The sequence below is a fragment of the Dendrobates tinctorius genome, unplaced genomic scaffold (assembly GCF_039654945.1).
Source record: "Dendrobates tinctorius isolate UK_male_01 unplaced genomic scaffold, ASM3965494v1 ptg000395l, whole genome shotgun sequence".
Taxonomy (NCBI): Eukaryota; Metazoa; Chordata; class Amphibia; order Anura; family Dendrobatidae; genus Dendrobates; species Dendrobates tinctorius.
Window position 1 is genome coordinate 2427080 of NW_027362061.1, and position 25756 is coordinate 2452835.

At 46.3% G+C, this 25756-nt stretch overlaps 1 long non-coding RNA gene and 1 pseudogene across 1 annotated transcript; one reads left to right on the top strand and one right to left on the bottom strand.

The window, feature by feature from the left end:
• Positions 1-7049: 7049 nt before the first annotated feature.
• LOC141076228 (uncharacterized) lies at positions 7050-9741 on the bottom strand (annotated as a pseudogene).
• A 13119-nt stretch (positions 9742-22860) lies between these two features.
• On the top strand, positions 22861-25522 carry LOC141076203 (uncharacterized). The gene is made up of 3 exons (XR_012227443.1): positions 22861-23315; positions 24274-24640; positions 24836-25522. It is a non-coding gene; the product is annotated as an uncharacterized lncRNA (long non-coding RNA).
• The last annotated feature ends 234 nt before the right edge of the window (positions 25523-25756 follow it).

Sequence of the window (25756 nt, forward strand, 5' to 3'; positions counted from 1 at the left end):
TCCTGGAATGTACTCCCATTGGAGTTCAGGAGTCAGGTGCTCAGGTCCTGCTCCTGATTCCATTGGTTCAGCTCAGGGCTCTGGAGATTTCCGGAAGGTCCCGGTCACTATAAAAAGTGCGCATGACTGTTCCGCCATGCGCTAGTATTTTTCATACTGCTGCTGCGTGTATAGTGATGGATGCTTGGACTGGTGACTGACTTATTATGAAACCCCTTCCCTCTGATAATACGTTTGTGTGAATGATTGGGCATCAGCCAGTATTAGTGCCAGCGTGCTCAAGCTTCATCTCTGCCAGCAGCTAGCATCCTGCATCGCGCTTGCAGCATAGCGGTGCTTTTCCTGCGGCTCAGTTATCGCTGCGCTGCGGTTGCAGTTTCTTGGACGTTCACAGTTGCAACGTTGCGCTTTTCAGTTTACGGTAGGTCTAGATGGAGTAGTCCTGACATCTAAGGCTACTCCAGTGACTTTTAAATACCGTGTCTGCTCCGCTGGAGTCTGTGACCTAGAACAGACTCAGCGGTTTTGCATGCTTTAAAGCTTGCAGCTCTGTGTCTCTAACAGAGCTTGCTTTAGTGCACTGGGTGCAGTTAGAACCCTGTGCACATTACCGCCCTTGTGCTCTGCCTCTCTAGCAGCACTTTTTACACCTGCCGCACGGTGGACCCTGGGTGGCGAACACCCTTTAATTATATTTTTATTTAGCGTGTTCCACCGTCCCTAACCCCCCTGATCCTATTCACAACAACTAACAGTAGCCGTGGAGCGTTCCTATGGTGGTCCAAGATGCCTCTTCACAGCCGGAGAACTAAATAAGCCTAAAGAAAGAAAGGGGAAATCTAAACTGCCCCAGAGCAGACCCCAAAGCAATAGACAGCCCCCAACATGTATTGTCAGTGAAAACAGATGAAAACACAAACACAGACAGAAAGACAGGCAGAGCAAACAATGGGGCCCAACTAACTAGATAGGAAAGGACAGAAAAGATGCTGGCTGCAATCCGCAAAAACCCTGCCAAAAATGTCCCAACACGTCTGAGAGGAAAAAGCGGCCCTGAAGTCACTAGACTTCAAAATCCCTATATCAGCACTCCGATATATTCTGAAGACAGAGCAAAAGAGATTTAACCGATCAGGGACAAAAATGGAAATTCAGCAGAGCCCCAGCCGGGGCTGGCAGAACACAAAACTAAGCAAATCAGACAAAATCTTATGGAACAATAACAGAGCAAAACTTAGCTTTAGAAGACAGGAACTGAACTGGAGGCCAGAGCTCAGAGCAGAGAAATCACCAGCAACCCTACAGGGCGTCGGCTGCCTTATATCCACTCAGAGATTCCGGATGTCCAATCGCAATCCCCCTGTTCAGGTGACAGGTTTCTCCCATCCAAATCAGTTTCACCACCTCCTTTCACCAGCAGAGGGAGTTCATCGGACATCAAAGGTGAACGAGAAAATGAGCTCACAACAGTACCACCCCCTTGAGGAGGGGTCACCGAACCCTCATCCACGCCACCAGGCCGATCAGGATGGGCCCGATGAAAAGCACGAACCATTCTTTCGGCATGAATATCAGATGCTAAGACCCAAGAATTATCCTCCTGGCCATAACCCTTCCACTTAACCAGATACTGGAGTCTCCGTCTAGCCAGACGAGAATCCAGTATCTTCTCAACCTCATATTCCACAATACCTTCAACCAATACAGGGTCAGGAGGTGCCACCACAGGAACTACTGGTTCAACAAACCTCTTCAACAGAAACTTATGAAACACGTTATGGATCTTAAATGAAACAGGAAGAGCCAATCGAAAAGAGACCGGATTAAGAATCTCCAAAATCTTGTAAGGTCCAATAAATCTAGGTTTAAACTTTGGAGAAGCCACTTTCATAGAGATATTCTTTGATGACAACCAAACCATATCACCCACCTTAAACCGGGGACCAATCGTCCTATGCCGGTTGGAAAACCGCTGGGCCTTTTCCTGGGAGAGAGACAACTTATCCACCACTTGGTCCCAAATCTGGTGCATTCTCTCCACCACAGTGTCAACACCTGGGCAGGCAGAAGACTCCACCTGCCCTGAAGAGAATCGAGGATGAAACCCAAAGTTACAAAAAAAAGGTGACATCAAAGTGGCAGAACTAGATCTATTATTTAAAGCAAATTCGGCCAAAGGCAAAAATGAGACCCAATCATCCTGATCAGTAGAGATAAAACATCTCAAATAAGACTCCAAAGTCTGGTTTGTTCTCTCCGTCTGCCCATTGGTCTGAGGGTGAAACGCAGAGGAGAAGGACTACTGAATTCCCAGCTTGGAACAAAAAGTCCTCCAAAATCTAGAGACAAACTGAACTCCTCTGTCAGATACAATGTTCATAGGAATCCCATGCAAGCGAACCACCTGTTGCAAAAACAAGGGCACCAACTCTGAGGAAGATGGCAACTTAGGGAGTGGTACAAGATGGACCATCTTAGAGAATCTATCACAAATCACCCAGATAAGTCATTCTCTGAAAGACAGGCAGATCAGAAATAAAACCCATTGAAATATGGGTCCATGGCCTCCTGGGCAAAGGCATCAACAACCCACTAAAGCGAGAGCAAGGTTTAGACCGGAAGCAAGTCCCACAGGACTGCACAAAATTCCTGACATCACGAGATAAGGCGGGCCACCAAAAAGATCGACTCACCAAATCTCTAGTACCAAAAATACCTGGATGACCAGCCAATGCGGTGCAATGAACTTCAGACATTACTCTCTTCCTCCACTGGTCAGGAACATACAATTTTCCAATGGGACAACGCTCAGGTTTGTCCTCCTGAAACTCTTCCAGAGCACGTCTCAAATCGGGCGAGATGGCAGAAAGAACTACCCCCTCACCTAAGATGGTAGCAGACTTGGTCTCAATAGGAGAATCAGTAAAGAAACTCCTAGAGAGGGCGTCTGCCTTGACATTCTTAGTGCCCGGAAGAAAAGAGACCACAAAATCAAAACGTGTGAAAAACAAGGCCCACCTAGCCTGTCTAGGATTCAAGCGTTTGGCCGACTCAAGGTAAATCAAATTCTTGTGGTCAGTGAGGACCACGACTTGATGTCTAGCTCCCTCCAACCAATGTATCCACTCCTCAAATGCCCATTTCATGGCTAACAGTTCCCGAATACACACATCATAGTTGCGTTCAGATGGGGAGAACTTTTGGGAAAAGAAAGCACAGGGATTCATTTTAGATGTTACCGGATCTTTTTGGGACAAAACAGCTCCTGCACCAATCTCTGAAGCGTCCACCTCTACCTGAAACGGGAGTGAGACATTAGGTTGCCGCAAAACTGGAGCAGAAGTGAACCTCCGCTTCAGCTCCTGAAAAGAAGAAACAGCCTCTGGAGACCAATTCAGCACATCAGCACCCTTCTTAGTCAAATCAGTCAATGGTTTGGCAATACCAGAAAAATTAGCTATAAATTTATGATAAAAATTAGCAAAACCCAAAAACTTCTAGACAGCCTTCAAAGAAGTGGGCTGAACCCAATCATAAATGGCCTGTACCTTGGCCGGGTCCATTTCAATAGTTGACGGAGACAAAATAAATCCCAAAAATGAAATCCTCTGTACACCAAAAAGGCATTTCGATCCCTTGACATACAGGGAATTCTCCCTCAAAATCCGGAACACAGTCCGAACATGTTCCACATGAGAGTCCCAATCCTTGGAAAAGATCAAAATATCATCCAGATAGATGATCAAAAATTTATCCACAAAGTCTCGGAAAATATAATTCATGAAGCACTGGAAGACAGAAGGGGCATTAGTGAGCCCAAAAGGCATCACCAGGTACTCAAAATATCCCTCCGGAGTATTAAACGCCGTCTTCCATTCATCCCCATGCTTAATGCGAATAAGATTATACGCCCCCCTGAGGTCAAGCTTGGTAAACCAGCAAGCACCTTTAACTCTGGAGAATAGATCAGAAATCAGGGGTAACGGATACTGATATTTAACAGTAATTTTGTTGAGGGAACGATAGTCAATACAAGGCCTTAATGAACCATCTTTCTTGGCCACGAAAAAAAAACCAGCACCAAAGGGAGAAGAGGATGGTCTAATATGACCCTTCTCCAACGACTCCTTAATATAAGATCGCATATCCTCATGCTCGGGTACAGATAAATTGAAAAGTCGACCCTTGTGAAATTTACACCCAGGGCTCAGCTCAATTGCACAGTCATAACTCCTATGAGGAGGCAAAGACGCAGACTTATTCTCACTAAATACATCATAAAAATCAGCCAAATAGTCAGGAACATCATGCGACTGTGGAGAGGTGGAGAAAACAGGAGTGTCACTAAGAGCACACTGACAACCCCAACTCACCACAGACACAGATTTCCAATCCACAACTGGATTATGGATTTGCAAACAGGGAAACCCCAGAACAATGGTATCATGCAAATTATGCCACACCAAAAATCTGCAATTTTCTTGATGGTCTTGGGCGACCCGCATTACCACCTGGGTCCAAAACTGAGGTTTTTCTTCGCCAAAGGAGTAGCATCAATACTCCTCAAAGGGATAGGAGTCCGCAGAGGTGCCATAGGAAACCCACAAAGTTTAGCAAAATCCAAGTCCATCAGGTTCAGAGCCGCTCCTGAATCCACAAAAGTCTTAGCGGAAAATGTGGACAGGGAGCAGATCAGAGTAATTGCCAGAAGAAACTTAGTTGTGCACACCCACAGCAAATGTGTGTGCAAAATGTTTCTCTCGTTTAAGGCAGACAGAAATATTATGAGAGGCATCTCCACAGAAAAAACACAGTTTATTATGCCTTCTGAACTCCTGACGTTGCGCCCTAGACAAAACTCTATCACACTGCATAGGTTCAGACATTTGTTCAACAGGTGGCAACATTTCTCGTGTAATTTTACGTTCACGTAAACGCCGATCAACCTGAATGGCTAATGACATAGAATCATCAAGACCGGAGGGAACAGGAAATCCCACCATAGTATCTTTTACGGTTTCTGACAAACCCTTCCGAAAGAGAGCTGCCAAGGCACCATCATTCCAGGTAGTAAGGACCGCCCACTTTCAGAATTTTTGACAGTACAACTCTGCAGAATCCTGACCCTGGCTCAATGCCAACAGGGCTTTTTCAGCTCGATCAATAGCATTAAGTTCATCATACAACAACCCCAAGGCTTGAAAATATGCGTCCACATTAGTTAGAATAGGATCATCAGGTGTCAAAGAAAACGGGGATCGCCGTGCAGCAAAGAGATGACAATTTTAACCTGCTGCGCAGAGCTCCCCAATGAGCTAGGTTTCAAGACAAGAAATAATTTACAATTATTCTTAAAATTCAAAAATTTAGACCGATCCCCAAAAAACACATCAGGAGTAGGGATCTTTGGTTCAGCAAAACGTGAATGAGCAAGATAGGCAGAAATTCCCCACACTTCAGCAGCGAGCTGCTCCACACGATCAGAAAAAATTCCTCCTACGGCCCCAGAGAAAAAGAGGAAAAAAATATACATTAAAAAAAAAAAAAATTCTGACACTTTTTTTTTTTACAATTCTTTCCTGCTATTGAGTACCCTAGAATCTGCGGTATGGCTGGTGATTCTGTTATGAATGAGTCACCGGAGGAGGAAAAAACAAAAATGCAAGCTAAGTCCAGAAAACAGGAGAGGTTGGTAGCTAGCGGATTGCAGACCCCTGATCCTATTCACAACAACTAACAGTAGCCATGGAGCATTCCTACGGTGGTCCTAGATGGCTCTTCACAGCCGGAGAACTAAATAAGCCTAAAGAAAGAAAGGGGAAATCTAAACTGCCCCAGAGCAGACACCAAAGCAATAGACAGCCCCCAACATGTATTGTCGGTGAAAACAGATGAAAACACAAACGTAGACAGAAAGACTGGCAGAGCAAACGATGGGGCCCAACTAACTAGATAGGAAGGACAGAAAAGATGCTGGCTGCAATCCGCAAAAACCCTACCAAAAATGTCCCAACACGTCTGATAGGAAAAAACGGCCCTGAAGTCACTAGACTTCAAAATCCCTATATCAGCACTCAGGTATATTCTGAAAACAGAGCAAAGAGATTTAACCAATCAGGGACAAAAATGGAAATTCAGCAGAGCCCCAGCCGGGGCTGGCAGAACACAAAACTAAGCAAATCAGACAAAATCTCATGGAACAATAACAGAGCAAAACTTAGCTTTAGAAGACAGGAACTGAACTGGAGGCCAGAGCTCAGAGCAGAGAAATCACCAGCAAACCTACAGGGCGTCGGCTGCCTTATATCCACTCAGAGATTCCGGATTTCCAATCGCAATCCCCCTGTTCAGGTGACAGGTTTCTCCCATCCAAATCAGTTTCACCACCTCCTTTCACCAGCAGAGGGAGTTAATCGGACATCAAAGGTGAACGAGAAAATGAGCTCACAACAACCAGGGTTACTAGTGGGGTACCACAGGGTTCTGTATTGGGCCCCCTACTATTTAATATATTTATTAATGATCTAGTGGATGGCTTACACAGTAAAATATCAGTATTTGCAGATGATACAAAACTATGTAAGGTAGTTAACACAAAGGACAGTTTGCAACTACAGACAGATTTGAGTAAATTGGAGAATTGGGCTGAAAAATGGCAAATGAGGTTTAACACAGATAAGTGTAAGGTTATGCACATGGGAAGGAGAAACAGATGCTACAATTACTTACTAAATGGGAAACTGCTGGGGAAATCAGGCATGGAAAAAGACTTAGGCATCTTAGTCAATAAGAAGCTAAATTGGAGTGCCCAGTGTCAGGCAGCTGCCACCAAAGCAAATAGGGTCATGGTATGCATTAGAAGAGGTCTGGGGACACGAGATGAAAACATAATTCTCCCTCTGTACAAATCACTCGTCAGACCACACTAGGAGTATTGTGTGTAATTTTGGACGCCGATGCTCAAGAAAGACATTACTGAACTTGAAAGGGTTCAAAGGCGGGCTACTAAAATGATAAATGGAGTTGGTTCACTACAATACCCAGAAAGGTTATCAAAATTAGGTCTATTTACTCTAGAAAAGAGAAGACTTAGGGGAGAACTAATAAATATGTTCAAGTATATCAGAGGGCAATACAGAGATCTCTCCAATGAACTGTTTGTACCAAGGACTGTGACAAGAACAAGGGGGCATTCTCTTCGTTTGGAGGAAAGACAATTTCTGCACCAGCATAGAAGAGGGTTCTTCACGGTAAGAGCAGTGAGGCTCTGGAGTTCTCTTCCTGAGGAAGTGGTGATGGCCAACTCACTGAATGAATTTAAGAAAGGAATGGATGCTTTTCTTGTGAGTAACAGTATAGAAGGTTACGAATAACAGAATATTATAGGTAGATGGTTGACCCAGCTTAGGGGAAGGAATTTTTTTCCCTATGGAGAAAATTGGCTTCTACTCTGTGGGTTTTTTGCCTTCCCCAGGATCAACAATGCAGAACAGCTGCACTAAAAATAGGCTGAACTAGATGGACATAAGGTCTTCCTTCAGCCTTCAAAACTATGTTACTATGTTACTATGACTAAGAAGAGATGATTTCCTCACAAAACATTTCCCACATTCTGAAGAGGAGAAAGGATTCTCCCCCGTGTGAGTTCTTTGATGCTTAAACAAATCTGATTTCCAGTTAAAATACTTCTCACATTCTGAACAGGAAAAAGGCTTCTCCCCTGTGTGTGTTCTTTGGTGCTTAATCAAATTTGATTTCTGGGTAAAACATTTCCCGCATTCTGAACAGGAAAAAGGCTTCTCGCCTGTGTGGGTTCTATGGTGACTAACCAAATCTGATTTCTGGTTAAAACATTTCCCACATTCTGAACAGGAAAAAGGTTTCTCGCCTGTGTGAGTTTTATGGTGAGTAACAAAATGTGATTTATGTGCAAAACATTTCCCTCATTCTGAACAGGAAAAAGGCTTCTCCCCTGTGTGAGTTCTTTGGTGCTTAAACAAATCTGATTTCTGGATAAAACATTTCCCACATTCTGAGCAGGAAAAAGGCTTCTCCCCTGTGTGAGTTCTTTGGTGCTTAAACAAATCTGATTTCTGGATAAAACATTTCCCACATTCTGAGCAGGAAAAAGGCTTCTCCCCTGTGTGAGTTCTTTGGTGCTTAAACAAATCTGATTTCTGGCTAAAACATTTCCAACATTCTGAACAGGAAAAAAAGCTTCTCCCCTGTGTGAGTTTTCTGGTGTGTAACAAAATTAGATTTCTTGTTAAAACATTTCCCACATTCTGAACAGGAAAAAGGCTTCTCCCCCGTGTGAGTTCTTTGGTGCTTAAACAAATCTGATTTCTGGATAAAACATTTCCCACATTCTGAGCAGGAAAAAGGCTTCTCCCCTGTGTGAGTTCTTTGGTGCTTAAACAAATCTGATTTCTGGCTAAAACATTTCCAACATTCTGAACAGGAAAAAAGCTTCTCCCCTGTGTGAGTTTTCTGGTGTGTAACAAAATTAGATTTCTTGTTAAAACATTTCCCACATTCTGAACATGAAAAAGGCTTCTCCCCTGTGTGAGTTATTTGGTGTGTAACAAGATTCCCTTTATGGTTAAAACATTTCCCACATTCTGAACATGAAAAAGGCTTCTCTCCTGTGTGAGTTTTCTGGTGTGTAACAAAATTAGATTTCTGGTTAAAACATTTCCCACATTCTGAACATGAAAAAGGCTTCTCCCCTGTGTGAGTTTTCTGGTGTGTAACAAAATTAGATTTCTGGTTAAAACATTTCCCACATTCTGAACATGAAAAAGGCTTCTCTCCTGTGTGAGTTTTCTGGTGTGTAACAAAATTAGATTTCTTGTTAAAACATTTCCCACATTCTGAACATGAAAAAGGCTTCTCCCCTGTGTGAGTTATTTGGTGTGTAACAAGATTCCCTTTATGGTTAAAACATTTCCCACATTCTGAACATGAAAAAGGCTTCTCTCCTGTGTGAGTTTTCTGGTGTGTAACAAAATTAGATTTCTGGTTAAAACATTTCCCACATTCTGAACATGAAAAAGGCTTCTCTCCTGTGTGAGTTTTCTGGTGTGTAACAAAATTAGATTTCTGGTTAAAACATTTCCCACATTCTGAACATGAAAAAGGCTTCTCCCCTGTGTGAGTTTTTTGGTGACTAAGAAGAGATGATTTCCTCACAAAACATTTCCCACATTCTAAACAGGAAAAAGGCTTCTCCCCTGTGTGAGTTCTTTGGTGCCTAACCAAATCTGATTTCTGGTTAAAAAATTTCCCACATTCTGAACAGCAAAAAGGTTTCTCCCTTGTGTGAGTTCTTTGGTGCTTATCCAAATGTGATTTCTTTGTACAGCATTTCCCACATTGTGAACAGGAAAATCTATTGTCTGTTATGTGAATTTTTTCATGTGTAAGACAAGTCTTTTCAAGAAAACTATTTCCATATTCTGAATATGAAAATAGCTCCTTTCCTTTAGAATCAATTAATTTTTTAATGCTTATATCGTGACTTTGATTTTTCTTAGTAGTTGGTAATGAACCAAAAGATGGGACCTGTTTCAAAGTATTAGATGACAGATCTTGGCTATGAAGGGATGATGGTATATCTGGAGTAATGGCATTAACTTCAATTGGGTCCTGTGATATCTCAAGATCATCAGATTTAAAAATTGAAGATGTCAGCGTTCCCTCTGATCTCCTGGTACAGTCATCTGCTAAAAATAAAACCAATTAATAATTTTGAATAAAATATCTTCACATTTTATACTTTTGAACATTTCTACTTAAGCTGTCCATAAAAAATACAAGCTTTTTAAAAATACTGAATTATTCTCCAAGACAATGACAGTTCACAGTCTAATCGAAAGCCTCATAGCATGAACCAGCGCATCATGGTGTTCAATGGTTTGTTCATTCTGCTTCCCAAACATGGAATAAAAAGCCACCAAACAATGTTATATAGGTAAAAATTATACCAATAAAACTTCTACTCATCTCACGGAAACACAAGACACCACTAAGGTCCATCATCTGTCAGAGGAAAACCAAAAGGTTTCCACAATATTTGTGGGTCAAAAGCTCTTGAAAAGCAACATGGCTTCCATAAACCGATCCAGCAATATCCGCTCTCCCAAAGTCAAATATCCACTCTCTTCTGAGCCTTGTAGTGCGCCCAAACCATATTTAGCATCCGTATATTTGGCATTACTATAGTGAGAAGAACCCACTTAATTTACGGTGTGTGTTTCCTGGAGCACAATCTGGGCATTATGTGTTGGATAATAAAATGGCAAATGTGCAATTTTCATGTTGCAACATCCAGTGCGAGCTAATTTCCGTAAAGTGTCACTACTCCCATAGAATAATTCACTGAGGGTTATAATTTCCATAATGGAGTCACTTTATGGGGATTTCTACTGCTTTAGTTTCCTGTAATTGTGTTATATTAGGGCATCTGCAGATGGTGTGTCCCCTCTCCACTGGAATCTGCTCCTGCGATGTTTGATTCCATCACCAAGCAGCGCCTTATTTATGGTGCAGGCGTTGCTGGTAATAGAAGAGACGTCGAAACCAGAAGCTCTGGGTGGCGCTGGCTCTGTCCAGCCACTAAGATTAGGGTGCCTGAGACCAGTAGTTTCATCCAGCCTGGCAGTATGGGTTTATGTGCTGTCCAGCAATCTGGTAGCAATCTACTACCCGCTTAAGCCAATTAGAAAGCACCAAACCCTACTAAAGCTTGAAGCCTATTCCCGGAATCTGCCAGATACAGCCTTGTTCTCCTCTGGTTCAGTCCTCTGTGCTCAGCTGGTGTATTTGTTTCCTGGTGTAATCCCAGCCCGCTTACTGACTACACTTGTGTCTTCTGATTTTGTATTTTCTCTGCCCTCCTGGTTATGACTAACTACCTGACTATTCTTCTTGCCATCTCACTCCACAGAGTAGCAGGTAACACCATGGCCCAAGCCTAGGGGTCTCTGTAAGTCCAGATCCATGAAGAGGGGTTAAAGGATGATGAGCAAGGCAATCACTGGGATCTGGAAAATAGAGTAGATGGAGCCAAGCCTTCTCATGGTGGCCATCTTCTGATCTGCCAGGTGATCACTAACAGTGCTCCCAATACATCGTGTGTGTAAACTATTCCATCAAGATCTGTGTGCGAATAGCTAAATGGCGCTCCTTCCTTTCTTACCCCTACCATGTGCCCAGAAAGTAGTGTACAACCATATATAGGGGATTGTTGGATTGAAGAGACATTGGGAAATAATTTGTAAGGTCCATTTGTTTCCTATTATCCTGGTGAAAACTCTCTGGGTAATTAGAGTATGGGGCTCGGTGGTTCTTGGCAATCTAAACTATCGTAAGGGCCAATATTTTCTGTCAGATGAGTTTCAAGAAGAAAGATTAAACATTCATAGAGAACTTTTTATAATAGTGCAGAGCTGATGTGTCTTAAATTTAGATCTCAGCCATTTGGCAGAGGTAATGGAGACCTTATTTTAAAGGCTACCAGGTAGTTGCAGACTCACATAAGTGAGGCAGGCCGATCCCACCATCATCAGACTACCATACAAAATGAACCTGTACAAAAAGAACTAGAATAAAAAAACATGTTGGAGGTATTTTTTGGATTATAAGACGCACCCCAAATTTTGAGGAGAAAAATAGGAATATTTTTTTTTAATAACATGGTGGCGCTTCTTATAATCCATGCGTCTTACTGCTATGGTGAAGCGGGGTCCCAGGGTCACTGCTGGAGGAGGCAGGAGTGGGGAGTGATGCTGCAGGCCGCAGGGTGGGATGAGGGGGTGTCCGATGAGCAGTGCCCCGCTGCGAGTGTTTGGTGCTGCTGGGGTGCCTGGCGCTGCTGCCTGGGGTGGCCACCGCCAATGCTGCTGCCGCTGCTCTGGGTGTCCGCCGCTGCTGCTGCCTGGAGAGTCCGCCGCTGCGGGGAGACTCTGCTGACTTTTCGTGAAAGTCCAGAGCCCCCCGCATGTCCGTGGTTTCCTCCTGTGTGGTGGACTCTGTGAATATGGCTGCTGGGGGGCGGCACATGCGCAGATGGAGATCTCGGTAACAAGATCTCAGGATATGAGATTTCAGCCCTGAAATTAGATCTCAGGATTCTATGAAGCCAACAGCATCATTACCCTCCGCTTTCTCTTATAGGCCAATCATAATATTTTTCATCAAGTGATTTTCTAACTTGTCAGCACATTCTACATACGCTGTCATTTGGCTTTATAGTTACATATCTGGGCAGGTAACGGTCAGCGTCTCCTAATCCCAGGGGGTAGGTGGATCCTCCAGGTTGTAAGTTCTATAGAAAAGGGCTTTCAATGTCCAAAGTCATTTGAACAGTTTTGGGTGGAGGAGAATGTTGTGGTCTAGAGGCAAAATGGTGACCATGGTAATACGGCCGGACTACACCACCGATAAAGCAGCCACAGCCGGTGACTGAGAGGAATCTGTGACTTCTCTGCATTCAGTGGTTACTACTCACCTGGGTAGTCATATGTGGGAATCTCCTCTTTACACCACTCATCACCCCTCACATATGTCTCTGTAGTATTAATATGGGTCAGATCTTCACCCTGAAACAAATATTGTAAAAGTCACAGACAGATGGAGAAGTCCCATCTATGATCAGCTCTAATCCTGCCATCTCCACCGTTCTCATTACACAAGTATAAAACATATAATACTGGTGGATAAAACAAGACTGAGCACAAGACCTTCACAGCCGTCTACACATCATAGGGGAGATCTCCTGACACCTTCTCTCATCTACCTGATGATCCTGAGGAGCACTGGGATCTTCTTGGTTACAGTCCTGTGGAAGAAGAGGACGGGGACATCTCTCTGGTGTTGTCCTCTTACTGGATAGATCTGGAGGAAACACATACAGGGACTGAATTCATTCTCTACATACAGATAATTATAGGCCGTGTGTATTTAGTCCTGTCTATTACCTGGAGATGTGAGGGGCTGGGGAACCTCCATTATGACGTTCTTGTACAGATCTCTGTGTCCTTCTAAATACTCCCACTCCTCCATGGAGAAATAGACAGCGACATCCTGACACCTTATAGGAACCTGACACATACAATGATACCGTCATCCCCCCGATCCCTTCATAGTGTTACAGTATAATGTCCCAGCAGTGTCACCTCTCCAGTCAGCAGCTCAATCATCTTGTAGATGAGTTCTAGGATCTTCTGGTCATTGATGTCCTCATGGATCAGGGGGTGAGGTGGAGGCCCCGTGATTGGGCTCAGGGGTCTTCCTCATCCCTCAGACACAGGGTCCTGACAGCGATCACTAGAGGTCTTCTTCACCACTGTGTAATCCTGGTTATGGAGAGACACAGTAATAAATCTCACTACAGACATTCCCAGAGTCCTCACCTCTCCAGTTCTGTCCATCTGTTATTCCCATAGATAAGAATGATGTAATGTGACGTCCTCAGAATCTCTCACCTCTCCAGTGAGACGGAAGAGGATCTCTAGGGTGAGGTGTAACATCCTCTCCGCCATCTTGTCTCTGTCCATATCCATCCTTGATGGGTAAATCAGGAAAATTCTCTTTTGTAGAAGATCTTCACTGAGAGGATCCGATATTGTAGAGACCTGAATGAGAAGAAGATGATCCGATGTAACATCATAAGAATCCTGTGTAATAATACAATTACTGGAGATAATAAGGGAATCATATGAGGAGATTTATTATCTTACAGGGTTTAGTTTTCTTCCCTGACATCTACTAATAAAACCTATATATTTAGGCCACAGACAACAAGCAGTTTCCTCCTCGGAGTCGGCAGCTGAACACGTTCCTCATAGACTCATCTTCCATAACGCTAATTCTCGTCTCATTACCGGCACTGGAATCGGCATTAGCAATACTGCAGGAGATATTCATTACACGCGACATGAGAAATAACTCCTTCATGATGAGGACGACATCTTCATCTTCTACTGCGGCTCTAGAGACAGATTTGGCCAGAGTCGGTCACTGCCTCCATCCCCACCGGCCGTCTATATGAAGGTTTCCCGTCTTCCCCGCACTGGAATCTTCTCTCCCGTTAGATCTCAGCTCTGAGTCACACACAGAAGTTTGAGGCTTTTCTGGAAGAACAGGACAGGAGAGATCTGAGGCCGATGTCTCCATGTACAGGGTTTCCCCTCGGGATAAGAGGCTTTTCTATCCCTTTCCCCCAATTAGAGGGGACACCTGTGGATATCGGGGTCTTTACCGGCTGCAGTCCTGGGGGGATTTACTCGGTAACGTGGACGTTGGACAAACGTCACCATCAATTCCCATCAGAGTGAAGGAACATCGCTCCTCTATTCAGCTCTATGGATCCAGGATGAAATCCACTGCGGCCCCTGCAAGAAAAGAGCGAAGTCTGGTGAGACCCCCGAGGCCGGAGATTTCTACAGCTGCTCTGTGCGCACAGGACCTGTGATGAGGTCACAGGAGGGGAGGAGTCAGGGGTCAGGTCACATGATCAGGGGCCTCAGTGTGTGCAGGACTTTGAAGTTTATGTGTGGGGTCAAGAGGGGTTTACAGGGTGGATGTAGAAAAGCCGTGTGTGTACGAGGTGTACGGAGCGGAGCCATGTGTGTACGAGGTGTACGGAGCGGAGCCATGTGTGTACGAGGTGTACGGAGCGGAGCCGCGTGTGTGTGGGGAAGGTGACTTTACGGACAGATGTGACTGGTAGAAGGAGGGGACGGTTTGTGCACTAGGGACAGAGATTGACAGGTTAGAGAGGTAACAGTAGGGAAAGACAGAAAAGGGAGTGCAGTACTGTGAAATGACCACAAGATGGCAGGGGAGAGTAGTACAGGACTTTACATCAGCTTAGGGCTATAGAAACTGCATAGTCATGGGGGGCGGGGAGATAGGAGCCGGGGTGGGAAATTCCCCTGTGAGAGGGGATAAATAGAAGAAGGCGGGGCTCCAGGAGAGTCTAGTCCCGGGAGGAGCTCAGAAGAAGACGGAGAAAGTGAGAAGAGCTCGGCCAGGGGGACGGACAAATGAGAGACAGTCAGGGGGTGGCCCTGACCTGACGGACTGCAGGACAGGCAAGGAGAAGAGACAGTCAGGGGGAGACCCTGACTCAACGAACCGCAGGACAGACGAGGCCCCGGGGGTACCGATTCGAAGACGACCTCGGGCAGGTGAAGCGCTGGGGGTAGATTGGTCTAGGACAGCCCCCAGTGAAAGATCCGCGAGATGCATTACTGGAGCTGAAGAATAGGTACCCGGGCCTGGTGATACAGTGGTGTAAAGACGCTGCGGTGCATGTTTGGTGGTCGTCAGAGGACGACAAATAAATCCGGAACTGTTACAAGTGGAAGTGGAAGCTGTCTCCGTCTCGTCTTTGCCTCGTCTGGTAAGCAGTGGTCCACCCCCCTAGCCCAGCCCCCTACCACATGTGTACGAGGTGTACGGAGCGGAGCCGTGTGTGTACGAGGTGTACGGAGCGGAGCCGTGTGTGTACGAGGTGTACGGAGCGGAGCCGTGTGTGTACGAGGTGTACGGAGCGGAGCCCTGTGTGTACGAGGTGTACGGAGCGGAGCCGTGTGTACGAGGTGTACGGAGCGGAGCCCTGTGTGTACGAGGTGTAAAGAGCGGAGCCGCGTGTGTACGAGGTGTACGGAGCGGAGCCGTGTGTGTACGAGGTGTACGGAGCGGAGCCGCGTGTGTACGAGGTGTACGGAGCGGAGCCGTGTGTGTACGAGGTGTACGGAGCGGAGCCCTGTGTGTACGAGGTGTACGGAGCGGAGCCGTGTGTGTACGAGGTGTACGGAGCGGAGCCGTGTGTGTACGAGGTGTACAGAGCGGAGCCGTGTGTGTACGAGGTGTACGGAGCGGAGCCCTGTGTGTACGAGGTGTACAGAGCGGAGCCGCGTGTGTACGAGGTGTACGGAGCGGAGCCGTGTGTGTACGAGGTGTACGGAGCGGAGCCGTGTGTGTACGAGGTGTACAGAGTGGAGCCGCGTGTGTACGAGGTGTACGGAGCGGAGCCGTGTGTGTACGAGGTGTACGGCGCGGAGCCGTGTGTACGAGGTGTACAGAGCGGAGCCCTGTGTGTACGAGGTGTACGGAGCGGAGCCGCGTGTGTATGAGGTGTACGGAGCAAAGCCGCGTGTGTACGAGGTGTATGGAGCGGAGCCGCGTGTGTACGAGGTGTACTGAGCGGAGCCGTGTGTACGGAGCGGAGCCGTGTGTGTATAACGTGTACAGAGAGGAGCCGCGTGTGTACGAGGTGTAAGGAGCGGAGCCGTGTGTGTATAACGTGTACGGAGAGGAGCCGTATGTGTACAAGGTGTGCAGAGCGGAGCTGTGTGTGTACGAGGTGTGCAAAGTGGAGCCGTGTGTGTACGAGGTGTACTGAGCAGAGCCATGTGTGTACAGGGTATACAGAGCGGAGCCGCCTTTGTGCGGACACCTCTTTGTACTATGTATATCCCCATCTTCAGTTACAGACTCTTGTGTACACTATACACCCGTATACCCCCAGCTTCAGTTGCAGACCCCTGTGTACACTATACACCCGTATACCCCCAGCTTCAGTCGCAGACCCCTGTGTACACTATACACCCGTATACCCCCAGATCAGTCGCAGACCCCTGTGTACACTATACACCCGTATACCCCCAGATCAGTCACAGACCCCTGTGTACACTATACACCCGTATACCCCCAGGTTCAGTCGCAGACCCCTGTGTACACTATACACCCGCATACCCCCAGCTTTAATCGCAGACCCCTGGATACACTGTACACACCCGTATACCCCCAGGTTCACTCGCAGACCCCTGTATACACTGTACACACCCGTATACCCCCAGCTTTGGTCGCAGACCCCTGTATACATTGTACACACCCGTATAGCCCCAGCTTCGGTCGCAGACCCCTCTGTGTACGCTGTATATACCCGTATACCCCCATCTTCAGTCACAGACCCCTCTGTGTACGCTGTATAAACCCGTATACCCCCATCTTCAGTCACAGACCCCTCTGTGTACGCTGTATAAACCCGTATACCCCATCTTCAGTCACAGACCCCTCTGTGTACACTGTATACACCCGTATACCCCCAGCTTCGGTCACAGACACGTGTACACTGTATACACCCGTATACCCCCAGGTTCAGTCGCAGACCCCTGTGTACACTGTATACACCCGTATACCACATCTTCGGTTGCAGACCCCTCAGTGTACGCTGTATACACCCGTATACCCCAGCTTCGGTCACAGACCTCTCTGTGTACACCGTATACACCCGTATACCCCCAGCTTCAGTCGCAGACCCCTGTATACACTGTATAAACCCGTATACCCCCAGGTTCGGTCACAGACCCCTGTGTGTGCACTGTATAAACCCGAATACCCCCATCTTCAGTCACAGACCCCTCTGGGTACGCTGTATAAACCCGTATACCCCCATCTTCAGTCACAGACCCCTGTGTACACTGTATACACTCGTATATCCCCAGGTTCGGTCACAGACCCCTCTGTGTACGCTGTATAAACTCATATACCCCCATCTTCAGTCACAGACCCCTCTGTGTACACTGTATACACCCGTATACCTCCAGCTTCGGTCACAGACCCCTGTGTACACTGTATACACCCGTATACCCCCAGGTCCAGTCGCAGACCCCTGTGTACACTGTATACACCCGTATACCACATCTTCGGTTGCAGACCCCTCAGTGTACGCTGTATACACCCGTATACCCCCAGCTTTGGTCACAGACTCCTCTGTGTATGCTGTATACACCCGTATACCCCCTGCTTCGGTCACAGACCCCTCAGTGTACACTGTATTCACCCGTATACCCCCAGCTTTGGTCACAGACCCCTCTGTGTACACTGCATACACCTGTATACCCCCAGCTTCAGTCACAGACTCCTCAGTGTACACTGTATGCACCCGTATACCCCAGCTTCGGTCACAGACACCTGTGTACACTGTATACACCCAGCTTCGGTCGCAGACGCCTGTGTACACTGTATACCCCCAGCTTCGGTCACAGACCCCTCTGTGTACACTGCATACACCTGTATACCCCAGCTTCAGTCACAGACCCCTGTGTATGCTCTATATACCCATATACCCCCAGCTTTGGTCACAGACCCCATGTCTCACACACTGTAGAACTGATGCCAGACACACGGTGAAACTGCGGTCGTCCGTCTCTCGTCTCTCGCACTTATACTGATAACATAAGATGGAGTCAGACGAACCCTCCTACAAAACGTGAGAACAAAGTCATTACTACAGGACTGTGTGAGAAAGGGATTTATTCTACAAGAAACGCTGGGGCCACAAAAGAGGGAATCCGGGCCCCGTGGCTGGATACTCCGGACCCCCAGCGTGTTAGGACCAGACGGGGTCTTTGTCCCTGGAGCTTCTCTACTCAGGATAATGAGACTCTGATCTTGGTCATCCGTATGGACAATGGAAATGGAATTACAAAGCTTCTCATAGACTTTCCATGTTAAGCACGGACGGCACATGTACAGCACACGGATGGCACATGTACAGCACACGGACGGCACACGGACAGCACACGGACGGCTCATGTACAGCACACGGACAGCACATTTACGGCACACGGGAGGCACATGTACAACACACGGACGGCACACGGACAGCACACGGACGGCTCATGTACAGCACACGGACAGCACATTTACGGCACACGGGCGGCACATGTATGGCACACGGGCGGCACATGTACGGCACACGGACAGCACATGTACAACACATGGACGGCACACGTACGGCACACAGACGGCACATGTACAGCACACGGACGGCTTATGTACGGCACACGGACGGCACACATACAGCACACGGACGGCACACGTACAGCACACGGATGGCACATGTACAGCACACGGATGGCACATGTACAGCACACGGATGGCACGTTTACACGGACCCATAGACTTGTATTGGCCCTTTGTCATCTGTGCTGCTGGGGAAACACGGACATGAGAGCAGCACCATAAGTCAAATAGGGGACACGTGGCATCTGTGATAAACATGATAGGTCGTGTGAAGGGGCCGTACAGTCACATAATATAAGGTGAAGCCACAAGACCCCTGCAGCTCAGTGCTGAGACTGATGGAGACCCCCACAGCCACAAGACCCTGGCAGCCTATTGCTAAGACTGATGGAGACTGCCAAAGCCACAAGACCACTGCAGCCTAGTCCTAAAACTGACTGAGACTCCAGGAGCCACAAGACCACTGCAGCCCAGTGCTGAGACTGACGGAGACTGCCCGAGCCACAAGACCACTGCAGCCCAGTGCTAAGACTGCCAGAGACCCCCGGGGCCACAAGACCACTGCAGCCCAGTGCTGAGACTGCCAGAGACCCCCGGGGCCACAAGACCACTGCAGCCCAGTGCTGAGACTAGCAGAGACCCCCGGAGCCACAAGACCCCTGGAGCCTAGTGCTGAGACTGGCAGAGACCCCCGGAGCCACAAGACCACTGCAGCCCAGTGCGGAGACTGGCAGAGACCCCCGGAGCATCAGTGCTGGAGCCGTGGGGGATTTATCAGTTCATGCTAATTATTTTTACATTCTCAGAAATCCCCTGTTGTGTCTGTTCACACTCACCATTGTTGCTGTGGATTGATCTACAGTGTTGGCAGGAAATTTTCTGCTTTTTTGCAGCCTTTTCACTTGCATTTTTGTGTCCCATTCATTTGAACAGGGAAAAAAATGATGCAGAAATGCTGAAAGACGACAGCAACAGATTTATAAAAAAAAAGTGACGGTGTCCATGTCTGGCCGGTGTCCTTGTCTGGCCGGTGTCCGTGTCTGGCCGGTGTCCGTGTCTGGCCGGTGTCCGTGTCTGGCCGGTGTCCGTGTCTGGCTGCTGTACGTATCTGGCCGGTGTCCGTGTCTGGCCGCTGTCTGTGTCTGGCCGCTGTCCGTGTCTGGCCGGTGTCCGTGTCTGGCTGCTGTACGTGTCTGGCCGGTGTCCGTGTCTGGCCGCTGTCCGTGTCTGGCCAGTGTCCGTGTCTGGCTGCTGTACGTGTCTGGCTGGTGTCCGTGTCTGGCCGGTGTCCGTGTCTGGCCGCTCTCCGTGTCTGGCCGCTCTCCGTGTCTGGCTGCTGTACATGTCTGGCCGGCATCCGTGTCTGGTCGGTTTACGTGTCTGGCCGACATCCGTGTCTGGCTGCTCTCCGTCTCTGTCCGCTGTCCATGTCTGGCCGGTGTCCGTGCCTGGCTGCTGTCCGTGTCTGGTTGCTGTCCGTGTCTGGCTGCTGTCCGTGTCTGGCTGCTGTCCGTGTCTGGCTGCTGTCCGTGTCTGGCTGCTGTCCGTGCCTGGCTGCTGTCCGTGCCTGGCTGCTGTCCGTGCCTGGCTGCTGTCCGTGCCTGGCTGCTGTCCGTGCCTGGCTGCTGTCCGTGTCTGGCTGCTGTCCATGCCTGGCTGCTGTCCGTGTCTGGCTGGTGTCTGTGTGAATTTGGTTTTTTTCTGAAATTGACTGATTTATTTCCTTAGGCCGGGTGCACACGATCAGGAATTGGCAGCGCTTTGGATGCAGCACATGTCCGCTGCCGGCTATTGAACATAGGTGACTCCACATGTGATCACTGAACCGTGCGGATTCACTGCATCCAATACATTGTACGGGTGAGGTTTATCACATCTCCAAAAGATAAATAGACATGTTGTGATCTGGAAAGACGCGCCCCATGTCCGTCTCTAAAGATAGGGAATGTAGATTGTGAGCCTCATTGGGGACAATGCCACTAATGTCTGTAAAGCGCTGTGGAATTAATAGCGCTATATAAATGAGTAAAAATAAATATATAAACTGCGGGGGCTCTGGCCTTCCACAAAATGTCGGCAGAGCCCCCGCAGCACCATACACCCACAGCGACACTACACCTATTATTGCGACTAGAGATGAGCGACTTTGCCTTTTTTCGGGTCGAGTCGGGTTTCGCGAAACCCGACTTTCTCAAAAGTCGGGTCGAGTGAGATCGGCCGACTAACGGAAAAAGTCGGGTTTCGTACAGACTGAAACACGAAACCCAATGTAAGTCAATGGGGAAGAAAAGTCGGGAGTGAGAAAAAGACAGGAAACACACCTACAGTGCCCATTTGAATGCCAAAACCATAAATTCTTATTCCTGAAGCTTGTCACCCTTTATTTACTTCATAATACAAGTTACGCATTGAAAAATGGGGGTTATTTGGTTAAAGTTGCGGGGGGGGGGTAGGGCTGGCTCCAGGATTTCATGTGCCCTGGGCCAAAGAGCGTCCCTTTAACACATACCACAACTCATGATGCTCTGATACGGCAGAGAAATAGTGGTATAGTACAATGAAAAATACTTCACTTCTTACATCTCATGACTGATATCCATTTAAAATTCTCCAATAGCTCCAAAAGTGGACAGTATATTACTCCATACAGTATTATGGCCACCGCATAGTGCACTATACAGAGTAATGAGGCCCATCTATTTCTCCCTACAGAATCATTGATCCCATATAATGTTTGAAACAGTATATGATGAGCTCCACATAATGCTACAGTATATGTTGGTCCACATGGATGAAGCTCCACTGTCTTATGGGCCCAAATAATGCTCCATACATAATGGACCCTATTTCTAATGCTCTAGTGTATAATGGGCCCTGTACATGCTGCTCCAGTGTCTGATGTCCACCTTTGAAATGTTCCAGTGTATGGTGGGCCCCATCTATCATTCTCCAGAGTATAGTGCTCCCCAAAAATAGCAGTCCCAACATTGAAAACAATGAAATAAGTCTCCTCGCTATGGAATCCCTGTACTAGTCAGGACTCCTTGTCGTCCCCATCTTCCATCCCACTGCACTTGGCTGTTTAGGCAGAGGGCATACAGACGTGATGTCATTGCGCTCTCTGATCAGAATATCAGTGTCAGGAAACGCGGAAGACGTCATGGCGGTGGAGCAGGGAGAGGTAAGTATTTCAACCTTGCAAGTGCTGTGATCCTGAGCAAGCAGGGGGGGCCCACTCGTTGGCGACGGCACTGGCACAGGGCCCCTGATAGTACGGCGGTGTTTCTGACGGCAGGTGGGCTGAACCTGTATTTTCATCTGCAGCTTCCTCTTTGTCACCGTGTAAGGTGGAACATTATATGAGAAGTGTAACCTGAGTTTCATCAGGGTCAGATTCAGGCTGTGTAGAGTGCGAGGGGAATGTAGTGGTCTGGGTCAATGTACCAGCAGAATCATTGAGCAGTGGCTGGGCATCAGTGCACTTGTGGCGCCCCCAGGAGTATGGTCGCCACAGTGGCATAACCTTCCTCCTAGGGAGTGTGATGTCATGCTTGGGAGCAACGAAGGATCTCTCTAGCAGGTTAACTGACTGGGCGGCATGATTCCCATGACTCACGACCCTCCAAACAGCGTCCATGAAGGCAACATTTTTGTTTGACGTGGCCAGTATGGTTGCAAAGCTGAACCTTAAAGGAATGTCCAGAAGGGCACCACCAGGAGTGGAGCCTGCGGCGTAATTGGACTCAACACGGGCAACCTCAACCTTGCTCTGCTGTGCTGTAATCGGCCCCTTCCCACTCACTCTCAACTTCTAACCTGACTGTAGGGAGAAAGAGAGAAGGGGGCTGGAGGGGGGTTTGGGAGAGACGCTCTGGGACTACAGGGGATGCACAGCGTTATTCACTGCTGTACACCCTCTACTATAGAGCGAAATTGGGATTTATATCATTGTAACCGGTTGTTGTATTGTTTACTGGTTTTTATTTTTTTTATTATTTTTCTCACAATGTTTGTATAAGAAAAACAAAATGTTAGTAATTCTTTGTTTTGTTCAATAAAAATTATCTGATTGAAAAAAGAAAGACGATAAAGTTGTTAATAGATGAAACGTATAGAAAATACCAAGATCACATGAGAAGGTACTCGTACGAATCCACAGATAAATGTGGTCTCTCATTGGCAAGGAGGTTATATCCATGCATGCAAGGGACATACGTATGTATCCAAAATAAAGAAAATAAAGCTGAGGCATGTTGTTGCTGTTATAGCTCGCTCTATAATATCCATGGATAATACCACGACATGCCACCTAATATTCTGGAAAGACAAATTGACAAATATATTATGGACGCTGCTCTTCCTTCCTTACAGACCCCTGAGCTGGAGGAACTAGACAAAGCTGTCACTGAGGAAGAGATCGGAGAGGCCATTAAATCATACCCTATCGGGAAGAACCCTGGGCCAGATGGAGGCAATAATAGATTTTATAAGAGGTTTGCACCCCAGTTATTACCATTTTAGGAGAAGTGTTCAGTAATATCTCAGAAGACTCCCTCTCTGCCCCTTAATTACTTGAGGCTGACATAACATTGTTTTTGAAAGCCTGGAGAAGAACCAAATGTCTGCCCTAATTTTCATCCAATATCACTAATTACTGTAGATGTGAAAATATTCTCTAAAGTGATTACAGCCCGGCTCTCCCACTACCTGCCCCCAATTGTTACCGACCATCAGGTTGGCTTTATTAAGGACAGAGAAGCTTGTGAGAAAACATTGTTATTAATGTCAAATGCGGAAACCCCGGGGATCCCAATGTGCCTTGTTTCTGCCGACACTGAAGAAGCGTTGGACATAGTGCCCGGACTTTCTTCAAGATCACTCTATGACATATTGGGTTGGGACTTTTCTTGTTATGTATCATTCTCTCCTTATACACTGACCCTAAACTGATAATTAGGGGAGACGGCCTTCTATCCGACACATTATCTATTAATAATGGGACGAGATGTTAAATATTAATAATTTGGTTGTTAATTTCTTATCACACTCAGTTCTGTTCTGGCAATTGCCTTCCACTGACACTGCATGTGCTATTTTAGCAAATGGTAAATGTCAACTCCACTACATATGTAAGATTAGCTCATGGTAAAAGGTCAACTCCATATGTGGAGATCACGTGCTTTGAAAGATGTATATTTAAGGTGGGGGCTTACTCTAGAGGTCGCTGTTGCTCCCTCCCCATCTTGAGACACAGACGCGAAGATGTCATCTCTGCACGTACATAGCATTGAATGGACAGACAGCTGATATGTAACTTTACTACGTAAGAAGCCTAAGAGAGACAGACGCCATTTGCCATGTGAGATCCCAGAGAGGAAGAATACATGTTGCTTTGCTATGAACTAATGGACAATCTCTCTTTCACCTATTTTTTATGTTTTTCTGTAATAGTTATTTCTCTGATGGAAGAATTCAAATAAACCACTACATTTTTATCTGGTAACTAGTCCTGAGTATTATACAAGAATACGCATTTTTTACATTGGCGAGCCAGCCAGGATCTGAATTTTTGTACTTTTTTTGCGGATTTCCCTCAACTTGCCCAAAAGGGGGATTGAACTTTGCTAACGTCAGTCATATGTGCAAGTTATGAGGAACTCCACTACTCACAAGAATCAGACAGAACCTAGAAGTGAGGACTAAGAATTGCCAGATGGATTGAGAAGTACTACAAGTGCCAGACGTGCTGAAGCCAGACGTGTGAAGACAAGAGCCCAGCGTTGTCCATCAAAGGAACGACAAGCTGAGATATTTCAAGGTAAGAAATATGGATGTCATTACTTGTTATTCTAAGCAGAGTAAATTGAAATTTAAGTCTGTAGATGAGTCTAATTCAGAAGTATTATGGCTCAGCTTATATGCAGAATGTGAAGTGGAAAATCTAAAGATAGATACTAAGCTTTTCAATAGAGAAAGAGATTAAAAAATATTCTACAAATGGTATATTTCATAGGTCGGTGTCAGAGAAATCCAAAGATGATTGCTGTGTGAAGGAAAATAGTGATGTTCCCGAGATTGGCTGTAAAGTTAGGGAGATTGAACAAGACTGTAATCAAGTGTCTGTAGCAGCCATTCAAGGTGACCTTGCAGACGTGGAACAAGATGGAGAAGTAGGAGGAGACTTCAGATTTGATGTAGAGGACGTACAAGGGAAAGACGGACCACTAAGAATAGACCACTCAGAGGCCCAACTCTGAAGTAAAGTAAGGAAAAATGTGTTAAAAATATGCAAAATCATTCCTGCATGTGATAACAAAATCCATGTTTGTAGAAACTCTGAGGTTTTTGAAAGCTGTGCTGAGAAATTTGATTTAACTAACGAAGAGAAGAATCAGTTGTTCAAAATGTGGATCCCTGTAAATTTTGGTAGGAGATTGACTTTAAAGTTATCTGGTGAAACACATGAGAACTTAAATGATAAAGACAGATTAAAAATTCTGATTTTTTGTGCATCAAATGAAAATTATCCAGATATTGATATTCTTCAAAAATTAAGGATTGGTCGGAAGGAATGTACCTACACATTCATGTCCATATATGAACGCCTGTATAGAATGCTGAGTGAGAATGTCAAGACACAGTCCCTCATAAAGACTTTTGTAACCAAATTTTGGTTTTTAAATCCTGCATCTCGTGTTATTGCGTCACAAAAAGATTCTTTATTTGAATTTGTAGAACTGTATTTTGTAGTGAAAATTAAAATCTACTCCAGTAATATTTAGAATTATGAATATATTAACCTTCTCTTTTATTTTTCCTTAGAATTTTCATTTCAAAGCAGGACTTAATCGCGAAAAATTCTCTTACAAGGATTTATGCCTTTATTTACACAGGAAGTTATAATAATTGCATGATTTTATATATTTAACACTTA